This window comes from Oryx dammah, unplaced genomic scaffold, assembly GCF_014754425.2.
Source record: "Oryx dammah isolate SB20612 unplaced genomic scaffold, SCBI_Odam_1.1 HiC_scaffold_11229, whole genome shotgun sequence".
Taxonomy (NCBI): Eukaryota; Metazoa; Chordata; class Mammalia; order Artiodactyla; family Bovidae; genus Oryx; species Oryx dammah.
The window spans coordinates 2,227,044-2,236,665 of NW_024080622.1; the positions used below are offsets into that span (position 1 = coordinate 2,227,044).

General features: G+C 41.8%; 1 non-coding gene across 1 annotated transcript; it reads right to left on the minus strand.

Moving 5' to 3' along the window:
* Positions 1 to 8,991: 8,991 nt before the first annotated feature.
* Positions 8,992 to 9,098, minus strand: LOC120861211. Its single transcript, XR_005720510.1, has one exon. It is a non-coding gene; the product is annotated as a U6 spliceosomal RNA (small nuclear RNA).
* Positions 9,099 to 9,622: the final 524 nt, after the last annotated feature.

A 9,622-nucleotide genomic window follows, 5' to 3' on the forward strand; every position in this document is an offset into this window, starting at 1 on the left:
CCCTGGAATGAGGTAGGAGAGAGGATGGAGACATAAAAAGGGAAATGATGGAGAACTTCTGGATAGGAACTTGTGCAGTGAGGGAGAGAGGGAGTTGTGAAGCAGGAAGAGTTCCTATGCACTGGGAAGCTCCCTCCTCACAGAGGGGCCCAAGAGGGAATTGCATAATCTCAGAAAGCCAGGCAAAGTAGGGACTTAAGAGGGCAGAAGCCAGAGAAAGCTGTACTTCTCAATCCATAAACAGCTCACAGACTGTGGCCCACCAGATAGCAGTCTTGGGGAATGAAGAGAAGCACACAGAAGCCCAGTGGTGCAGAGAGCGGGCCTGGGGTGCTCAGAGAGGCATAGCATAAAAACCTCTCCAGTGCACACAACCCTCGTGGTGCAGAGGGCACACCCAGGGAGCCAAAAGTAGAACACACAAGTCCTGTGACATACAGGGAAGGCCCAGGGAGCCGAGACAAGTGCACACAAGATCTGTAACATAGAGGGCGAGCTCAGGGGGCTGAAGGAACTTCACACAAGTCTCTGTGATGCAGAGGGCAGGGTCCAGGGGGCCAAGAAAAGAGCCACACAAGCCCCTACCTAGCAAGCGTCAGCCTTCAGTGCAGGGCAGGATGGGGGAACAGAAGCACTGGTAAAGAATCCAGGGACAGGTAGGGGGCAGGGGGCAATTAAGATATGCTAAGGGGGTCACTTCAACGTGGGTGTGGAAATAGACATGTCTAACACTGCCAAAGCCAGAAGGACTGCCCAAAGACATACTGAACCCATAGACACCCCAAAACTTACTACTGAATACTGCATTGCCCTTCAGAGAGACGAGATCCAGCTCCATCAACCAGAACACAGACGTAAGCTCTCCCAACCAGGAAAACATCACAGGACACTAATCCAACCCCATCCATGGGGGCAGACTCCACAACAAGAAGAACTATGACATTGAGAACTTTTTTCTTATAAATCACACTGTATATTCCCCCTACATATTTCTACCTTCACATTAGCTTTTTGTGATGCGGTGGAGTTTTCTTCTTTGTTATCTCTTGTTATTTTTTTAAAAAAAAGAAAACTCTTTTTCAAGATATTTTTTCTCTCTTTCACTCTTTTTTTTGTGATTTTTCTGATTTTGCTTTTGATGTATTTTACCACCTTTTTTATAGTTCTTTACCAGTTGTAGCTATTCCTGAATATATAAATCTTTTTCACATATGTCTATTTATCTTTTCTTTTCTATTTTTCTTTTCTCCCTTTATTTTACCCTCCCACACACCCCCTCCTTTGCTCTTTTCTCTCCCTTCTCTTTTTTTCTTTCTTTCTCTTCTTTTTTTCCTTCACTGTCTTTTTTCACCATGTAAGTTAAATTGTTGTGCTCTCTTTGCTATATTCCCCAGTTGGCAATCTGCTCAGGCTCAGTTTTCCAGATTGAACATTAGTTAGCTCTGCTTTTAACTGGGTGATATCACTTTTGGTTTCCCTTGTCCACCAAGTCAATCTCTTGTACTCTTTTCTTTAGAACACTTTGGTTATAACTGTGTGTATGGAAGTGGATGTATATGTGCCATTATTTCTGTAATTACCAGCTTGATCTGCTTGATCTCCTCCCACTAGAACACAGGCACAAGTCACCCCAAACAAGCAGTCAACACAAATCACTCAACCAACTTTTCCCTCCAAGGTCAAAACCCAAAAGGAAGGAAAAATACAACCCTGAAGCCTGGGAAAAGGAGACCTTAAGTGGAGCAAGTTAGAAAAAAAATGAAAAGACAGAGAAATACATCACAAATGAAAAAGTTAGAAATTCACAAGACCAAATAAATAAATGAAGAGGATATAAGCAATCTATTTGAAAGAGAATCCAGAATAATGATACTAAAGATGTTCCAAAGACTTAGAATGGAGAGAATGCAAGAAATAATTAACAGAGTTAAGAAAACACCAAGGACATAGAAGAAATAAAGAATAAGCAAACAGAGATAAATAAATAACAAAACTACTGAAATTAAAAATACTCTAGAAGGAACCAGTAGCAGAATAACTGAGGCAGAAGAATGGATAAGTGAGCTGGAAGATAGAATAGTGGAAATAATGCTGAAGAGCAGAATAAAGGGAAAAGAATGAAAAGAACTGAGGATAGCCTCATAGACTTTGGGGACAATATTAAATGCACCAACATTCAAGTTATAGGAAACTCAGAGGAAGAAGAAAAAAAGAAAGGCATTGTGAAAATTCAGACAGGTAAGTTTAGCTAGAGAAATTGAGCTGTTCTTTGCATAATGAGGCCAGGAACAGTTCAAACAGATGCAAAGACCACTTGAAAAAGAAGATGAATTTGCTCTGCCTCTCCCGCATCATCTCAAGACTTTAGAAAATAAAATTAGGAAAAATATTTCAGTAATCAGCAGGCCCCAAACCCAAACCAAAAATCGAACCTGAGACTTTAAAAGGCGAGCAGAGCAATGGGCGGTAAAGGAAAACTGCCGGTGGCGTCTCTGAACAAACCCGGGCAGCGCAAGCAGGAAGCCCACCTCAGGGAGACCCTCTCTCGGTTTTCAGAAGGACGCTTTGAAGCTTCATTTCCCTGCAGTTTCCACCCGCGCTCCGAGACTGCAACCGCGGGACGCGGGGCGGTGGGGACAGAAAGCCGGGGAAGCAGACGGCGGAGGCGGAGACCAGACAGGAGCTTGGAGCCGGAGGGAGAACGTGGCCCGGAGGCCGCTGCTGTTGTCCGGGGTGCTGAAAAGCCAGGGACGACCCAGGCGGCGGCGGCCACTTGCCTCTCCCGGAGCGCTGGCAGGGGTTCCGGGTGCGCACCTGCTAAGCCCGTCCTGGGCTGGGGCCTGGAGGTGCCCACCGGTGAGGTGCCCACCGGTAATGTCCCCACAGCAGACCCTTAATGGGGAAATGATGAGGGCAGAGAGCATCTCGGGCACAACGTACAGGATCCCGGTGCCCCCTCCCCACTATTCTGCACAGCCCTGCGCCGCGACCCCTCCACCTGTGCGCAGACTCTAGCCGCCTCACCGCGGTGCGGGCGAGCGGAGCGTCAGACCAGCCTGGCGCGGGCGGAGGGGCGGGGCGTGGGAGGAAAGCAGCACCGGTTCCGGGATTGCAGGGTGGAGGCAATGGCGAGAACACCAGCCACATATCCTACCGGCCGCTCTGCGTCCTCACCTTCAAACGTACTGGTGACAGAAGCTGGGAGTCTGGCTAGAGGAGAGTTTCTCTATCTTGCTGCCCCTTCCCCTCTACACCTCCCTCCTCTCCCAACTGTCCACCCCACTCTGCTCCGTGGTCCTGGTACCGTGCTTCTTTGAGCTCCTGGGGTGGTTCGCGAGGAGAGGACTGCGGAGTTGGGACGTTTTCCCCAAGTACCTTCACTCTAGGAGATGGCTCACTCTGTATAGAGCTGAGAGTAGTCTCACCTCCTCCCTTCCATCTTGGGCCTCACAGTGACTAAGCAGACCAGCCCCAGTACAGACTCTCCAGGGGGGTATGTGGAAGGGGCCGGGGGCGGGGGGTAGAAATACTGTTACCAGGGTAGTAATTTCTTAGAGTCATCATACCTAAGAGTCATCATACCTAATCATATAGATTTGACCATACCTGCCAAGGTCAATCCACAATCAGAGGGGTTCTCTCCAAGTCTTCTATTAGTGAACTGTTTTCCATTATAGCCTTCTCTAAGGAGTGTTCACGTTTATTTCAAGTAAAACAAAAATAAAATAAAATAAAAGGAGGGATGTAGCCATGGAATACTGTCTTCAGTTCAGTTCAGTCGCTCAGTGTCCAACTCTTTGCAACCCCATGAACCGCAGCATGCCAGGCCTCCGTGTCCATCATCAACTCCCAGAGTCCACCCAAACACATGCCCATTGAGTCGGTTGTGCCATCCAACCATCTCATCCTCTGTCATCCCCTTCTCCTCCTGCCCTCAATCTTTCCCAGCATCAGGATCTTTTCCAATGAGTCAGCTCTTCACATCAGGTGGCCAGACTATTGGAGTTTCAGCTTCAACATCAATCCTTCCAATGAACACCCAGGACTGATCTCCTTTGGATGGACTGGTTGGATCTAATTGCAGTCCAAGGGACTCTCAAGAGTCTTCTCCAACACCACAGTTCAAAAGCATCAATTCTTCGGTACTCAGCTTTCTTCACAGTACAGCTCTCACATCCATACACAACCACTGGAAAAACCATAGCCTTGACTAGATGGACCTTTGTTGACAAAACATCTCTGCTTTTTAATATGCTGTCTAGATTGCTCATAACTTTCCTTCCAATGAGTAAGCGTCTTTTGATGTCATGGCTGCAGTCACCATCTGCAGTTATTGTGGAGCCCAGAAAAATCAAGTCAGCCACTGTTTCCCCATATATTTTCCGTGAAGTGATGGGACCAGATGCCATGATCTTAGTTTTCTGAATGTTGAGCTTTAAGCTAACTTTTTCACTCTCCTCTTTCACTTTCATCAAGAGGCTCTTGAGTTCTTCTTCACTTTCTGCCATAAGGGTGGTGTCATCTGCATATCTGAGGTTATTGATATTTCTCCAGACAATCCTGATTTCAGCTTGTGCTTTATCCAGCCCAGCGTTTCTCATGATGTACTCTGCATAGAAGTTAAATAAGCAGGGTGACAATATACAGCCTTGATGTACTCCTTTTCCTGTTTGGAACCAGTCTGTTGTTCCATGTCCAGTTCTTTTTTTTTTTTTTTAATAAATTTATTTTAGTTGGAGGTCAATTACTTTACAATATTGTATTGGTTTTGCCATACATAAACCTGTATCCACCACAGACACACACGTGTTCCCCATCCTGAATGCCCCTCCTTCCTCCCTCCCCGTACCATCCCTCTGGGTCGTCCCAGTGCACCAACCCCAAGCATCCAGTATCATGCATTGAACCTGGACTGGCGACTCGTTCGTATATGATATTATACATGTTTCAATGCCATTCTCCCAAATCATCCCACCCTCTTCCTCTCCCACAGAGTCCAAAAGACTGTTCTATACATCTCTGTCTCTTTTGCTCTCTCGCATGCAGGGTTATCATTGCCATCTTTCTAAATTCCATATATATGCGTTAGTATACTGTATTGGTGTTTTTCTTTATGGCTTACTGCACTCTGTATAATTGGCTCCAGTTTCATCCACCTCATTAGAATTGATTCAAATGTATTCTTTTTAATGGCTGAGTAATACTCCATTGTGTATATGTACCACAGCTTTCTTATCCATTCATCTGCTGGTGGACATCTAGATTGCTTCCATGTCCTGGCTATTATAAACAGTGCTGCAATGAACATGAGTCTCTTTCAGTTCTGATTTCCTCGGTGTGTACCCAGCAGTGAGATTGCTGGGTCATAAGGCAGTTCTATTTGCAATTTTTTAAGGAATCTCCACACTGTTCTCCATAGTGGCTGTATTAGTTTGCATTCCCACCAACCGTGTAAGAGGGTTCCCTTTTCTCCACACCCTCTCCAGCATTTATTGCTTGTAGACTTTTGGATAGCAGCCATTCTGACTGGCCTGAAATGGTACCTCATTGTGGTTTTGATTTGCATTTCTCTGATAATGAGTGGTGTTGAGCATCTTTTCATGTGTTTGTTAGCCATCTGTATGTCTTCTTTGGAGAAATGCCTGTCTAGTTCTTTGGCCCACTTTTTGATTGGGTCGTTTATTTTTCTGGAATTGAGCTTCAGAAGTTGCTTATATATTTTTGAGATTAATTGTTTGTCAGTTACTTCATTTGCTATTATTTTCTCCTATTCCGAAGGCTGTCTTTTCACCTTGCTTATAGTTTCCTTTGTTGTGCAGAAGCTTTTAAGTTTAATTAGGTCCCATTTGTTTAATTTTGCTTTTATTTCCAATATTCTGGGTGGTGGGTCATAGAGGATCCTGCTGTGATGTATGTCAGAGAGTGTTTTGCCCATGTTCTCTTCTAGGAGTTTTATAGTTTCTGGTCTTATGTTTAGATCTTTAATCCATTTTGAGTTTATTTTTGTGTGCTGTGTTAGAAAGTGTTCTAGTTTCATTCTTTTACAAGTGGTTGACCAATTTTCCCAGCACCACTTGTTAAAGAGATTGTCTTTACTCCATTGTATATTCTTGCCTCCTTTGTCAAAGATAAGGTGTCCATAGGTGCATGGGTTTATCTCTGGGCTTTCTATTTTGTTCCATTGATCTATATTTCTGTCTTTGTGCCAGTACCATACTGTCTTGATGACTGTTGCTTTGTAGTAGAGCCTGAAGTCAGGAAGGTTGATTCCTCCAGTTCCATTCTTCTTTCTCAAGATTGCTTTGGCTGTTCGAGGTTTTTTGTATTTCCATACAAATTGTGAAATTATTTGTTCTAGCTCTGTGAAAAATAACGTTGGTAGCTTGATAGGGATTGCATTGAATCTATAGATTGCTTTGGGTAGTATACTCATTTTCACTATATTGATTCTTCCAATCCATGAACATGGTATATTTCTCCATTTATTAGTGTCCTTTTTGATTTCTTTCACCAGTGTTTTAGTTTTCTATATATAGGTCTTTAGTTTCTTTAGGTAGATATATTCCTAAGTATTTTATTCTTTTTGTTGCAATGGTGAATGGAATTGTTTCCTTAATTTCTTTTTCTACTTTCTCATTATTAGTGTATAGGAATGCAAGGGATTTCTGTGTGTTGATTTTATATCCTGCAACTTTACTATATTCATTGATTAGCTCTAGTAATTTTCAGGTGGAGTCTTTAGGGTTTTCTATGTAGAGGATGATGTCATCTGCAAACAGTGAGAGTTTTGCTTCTTCTTTTCCAATTTGGATTCCTTTATTTCTTTTTCTGCTCTGATTGCTGTGGCCAAAACTTCCAGAACCATGTTGAATAGTAGCAGTGAAAGTGGGCACCCTTGTCTTGTTCCTAACTTTAGGGGAAATGCTTTCAAATTTTCACCATTGAGGATAATGTTTGCTGTGGGTTTGTCATATATAGCTTTTATTATGTTGAGGTATGTTCCTTCTATTCCTGCTTTCTGGAGAATTTTTATCATAAATGGATGTTGAATTTTGTCAAAGGCCTTCTCTGCATCTATTGAGATAATCATATGCTTTTATTTTTCAATTTGTTAATGTGGTGTATTACATTGAATGATTTGTGGATATTGAAGAATCCCTGCATCCCTGAGAGAAAGCTCACTTGGTCATGGTGTATGATCTTTTTAATGTGTTGTTGGATTCTGATTGCTAGAATTTTGTTAAGGATTTTTGCATCTATGTTCATCAGTGATATTGGCCTGTAGTTTTCTTTTTTTGTGGCATGTTTGTCAGGTTTTGGTGTTAGGGTGATGGTGGCCTCATAGAATGAGTTTGGAAGTTTACCTTCCTCTACAATTTTCTGGAAGAGTTTGAGTCAGATAGGTGTTAGCTCTTCTCGAAATTTTTGGAAGAATTCAGCTGTGAAGCCATCTGGACCTGGGCTTTTGTTTGCTGGAAGATTTCTGATTACAGTTTCAATTTCCATGCTTGTGATGGGTCTGTTAAGATTTTCTATTTCTTCCTGGTTCAGTTTTGGAAAGTTGTACTTTTCTAAGAATTTGTCCTTTTCTTCCACGTTGTCCATTTTATTGGCATATAGTCCATTTATTGTCCATTCTATTGGCTGATAGTAGTCTCTTATGCTCCTTTGTATTTCTGTGTTGTCTGTTGTGATCTCTCCTTTTTCATTTCTAATTTTATTGATTTGATTTTTATCCCTTTGTTTCTTGATGAGTCTGGCTAATGGTTTGTCAATTTTATTTATCCTTTCAAAGAACCAGCTTTTGGCTTTGTTGATTTTTGCTACAGTCTCTTTTGGGGGTTTTTGCATTTATTTCTGCCCTAATTTTTAAGATTTCTTTCCTTCTACTAACCCTGGGGTTCTTCATTTCTTCCTTTTCTAGTTGCTTTGGGTGTAGGGCTGGTTATTTATTTGACTTTTTTCTTGTTTCTTGAGGTATGCCTGTATTGCTATGCACCTTCCCCTTAGCACTGCTTTTACAGTGTCCCACAGGTTTGGGGTTGTTGTGTTTTCATTTTCATTCGTTTCTATGCATATTTTGATTTCTTTTTTTATTTCTTCTGTGATCTGTTGGTTATTCAGAAGCGTGTTGTTCAGCCTCCATGTGTTGGAATTTTTAATAGTTTTCCTTGTAATTGAGATCTAATCTTACTGCATTGTGGTCAGAAAAGATGCTTGGAATGATTTTGATTTTTTTGAATTTACCAAGGCTAGATTTATGGCCCAGGATGTGATCTATCCTGGAGAAGGTTCATGTGCACTTGAGAAAAAGGTGAAATTCATTGTTTTGGGGTGAAATGTCCAATAGATATCAATTAGGTCTAACTGGTCTATGGTATCATTTAAAGTTTGCATTTCCTTGTTAATTTTCTGTTTAGTTGATCTATCCATAGGTGTGAGTGGTATGTTAAAGTCTCCCAATATTATTGTGTTATTGTTAATTTCCCCTTTCATACTTGGTAGCATTTGTCTTACATGTTGTGGTGCTCCTATGTTGGGTGCATATATATTTATAATTGTTATATCTTCTTCTTGGACTGATCCTTTGATCATAATGTAGTGTCCTTCTTTGTCTCTTTTCACAGCCTGTTTTAAAGTCTATTTTTATCTGATATGAGTATTGCTACTCCTGCTTTCTTTTGCTCTCTATTTGCATGGAATATCTTTTTCCAGCCTTTCACTTTCAGTCTGTATGTGTCCCCTGTTTTGAAGTGGGTCTCTTGTAGACAACATATATAGAGGTCTTGTTTTTTTATCCATTCAGCCAGTCTTTGTCTTTTGGTTGGGGCATTCAACCCATTTACATTTAAGGTAATTATTGATATGTATGATCCCATTGCCATTTACTTTATTGTTTTGGGTTTGAGTTTATACACCCTTTTTGTGTTTCCTATCTAGAGAATATCCTTTAGCATTTGTTAGAGAGCTGGTTTGGTGGTGCTGAATTCTAAAAATATTGAACACTTCATGAATTTGCATGTCATCCTTGTGCAGGGGCCATGCTAATCTTCCCTGTATTGTTCCAATTTTAGTATATGTGCTGCCGAAGCGAGCACCCATGTCCAGTTCTAACTGTTGCTTCCTGACCTGCATACAGGTTTCTCAAGAGGCAGGTCAGGTGGTCTGGTATGCCCATCTCTTTCAGAATTTTCCACAGTTTGTTGTGATCCACACAGTCAAAGGCTTTGGCATAGCCAATAAAGCAGAAATAGGTGTTTTTCTGGAACTCTCTTGCTTTTTTGGTATTTGTACTGGCACATTTTTTCCTGTGAATCACTTCCTTTGGTACTTCAGAGATGTGAAGTAGTCATGATTTGCTTATTTGTTCCTGGTACTAGAGGGAATACATAAGAGCAACCAGAATGATAAAGAGCCAGAGGGACTTAGTTTAGAGGAAAACACAAAAAACCAGATGATTTTATTTATTGGTTGAGTGATCTAAGATGACTCTGGAAACCACTTACAAGATATGAACTAAGATTATGACAAGAGGTGGGAAAGAAGAAAGACCAGTAACTTTACAGAAAGAAGAAGGGGCTGCGTGTTTAGTATTGGGCTGTGAAAACTCACTGAGAAAGTA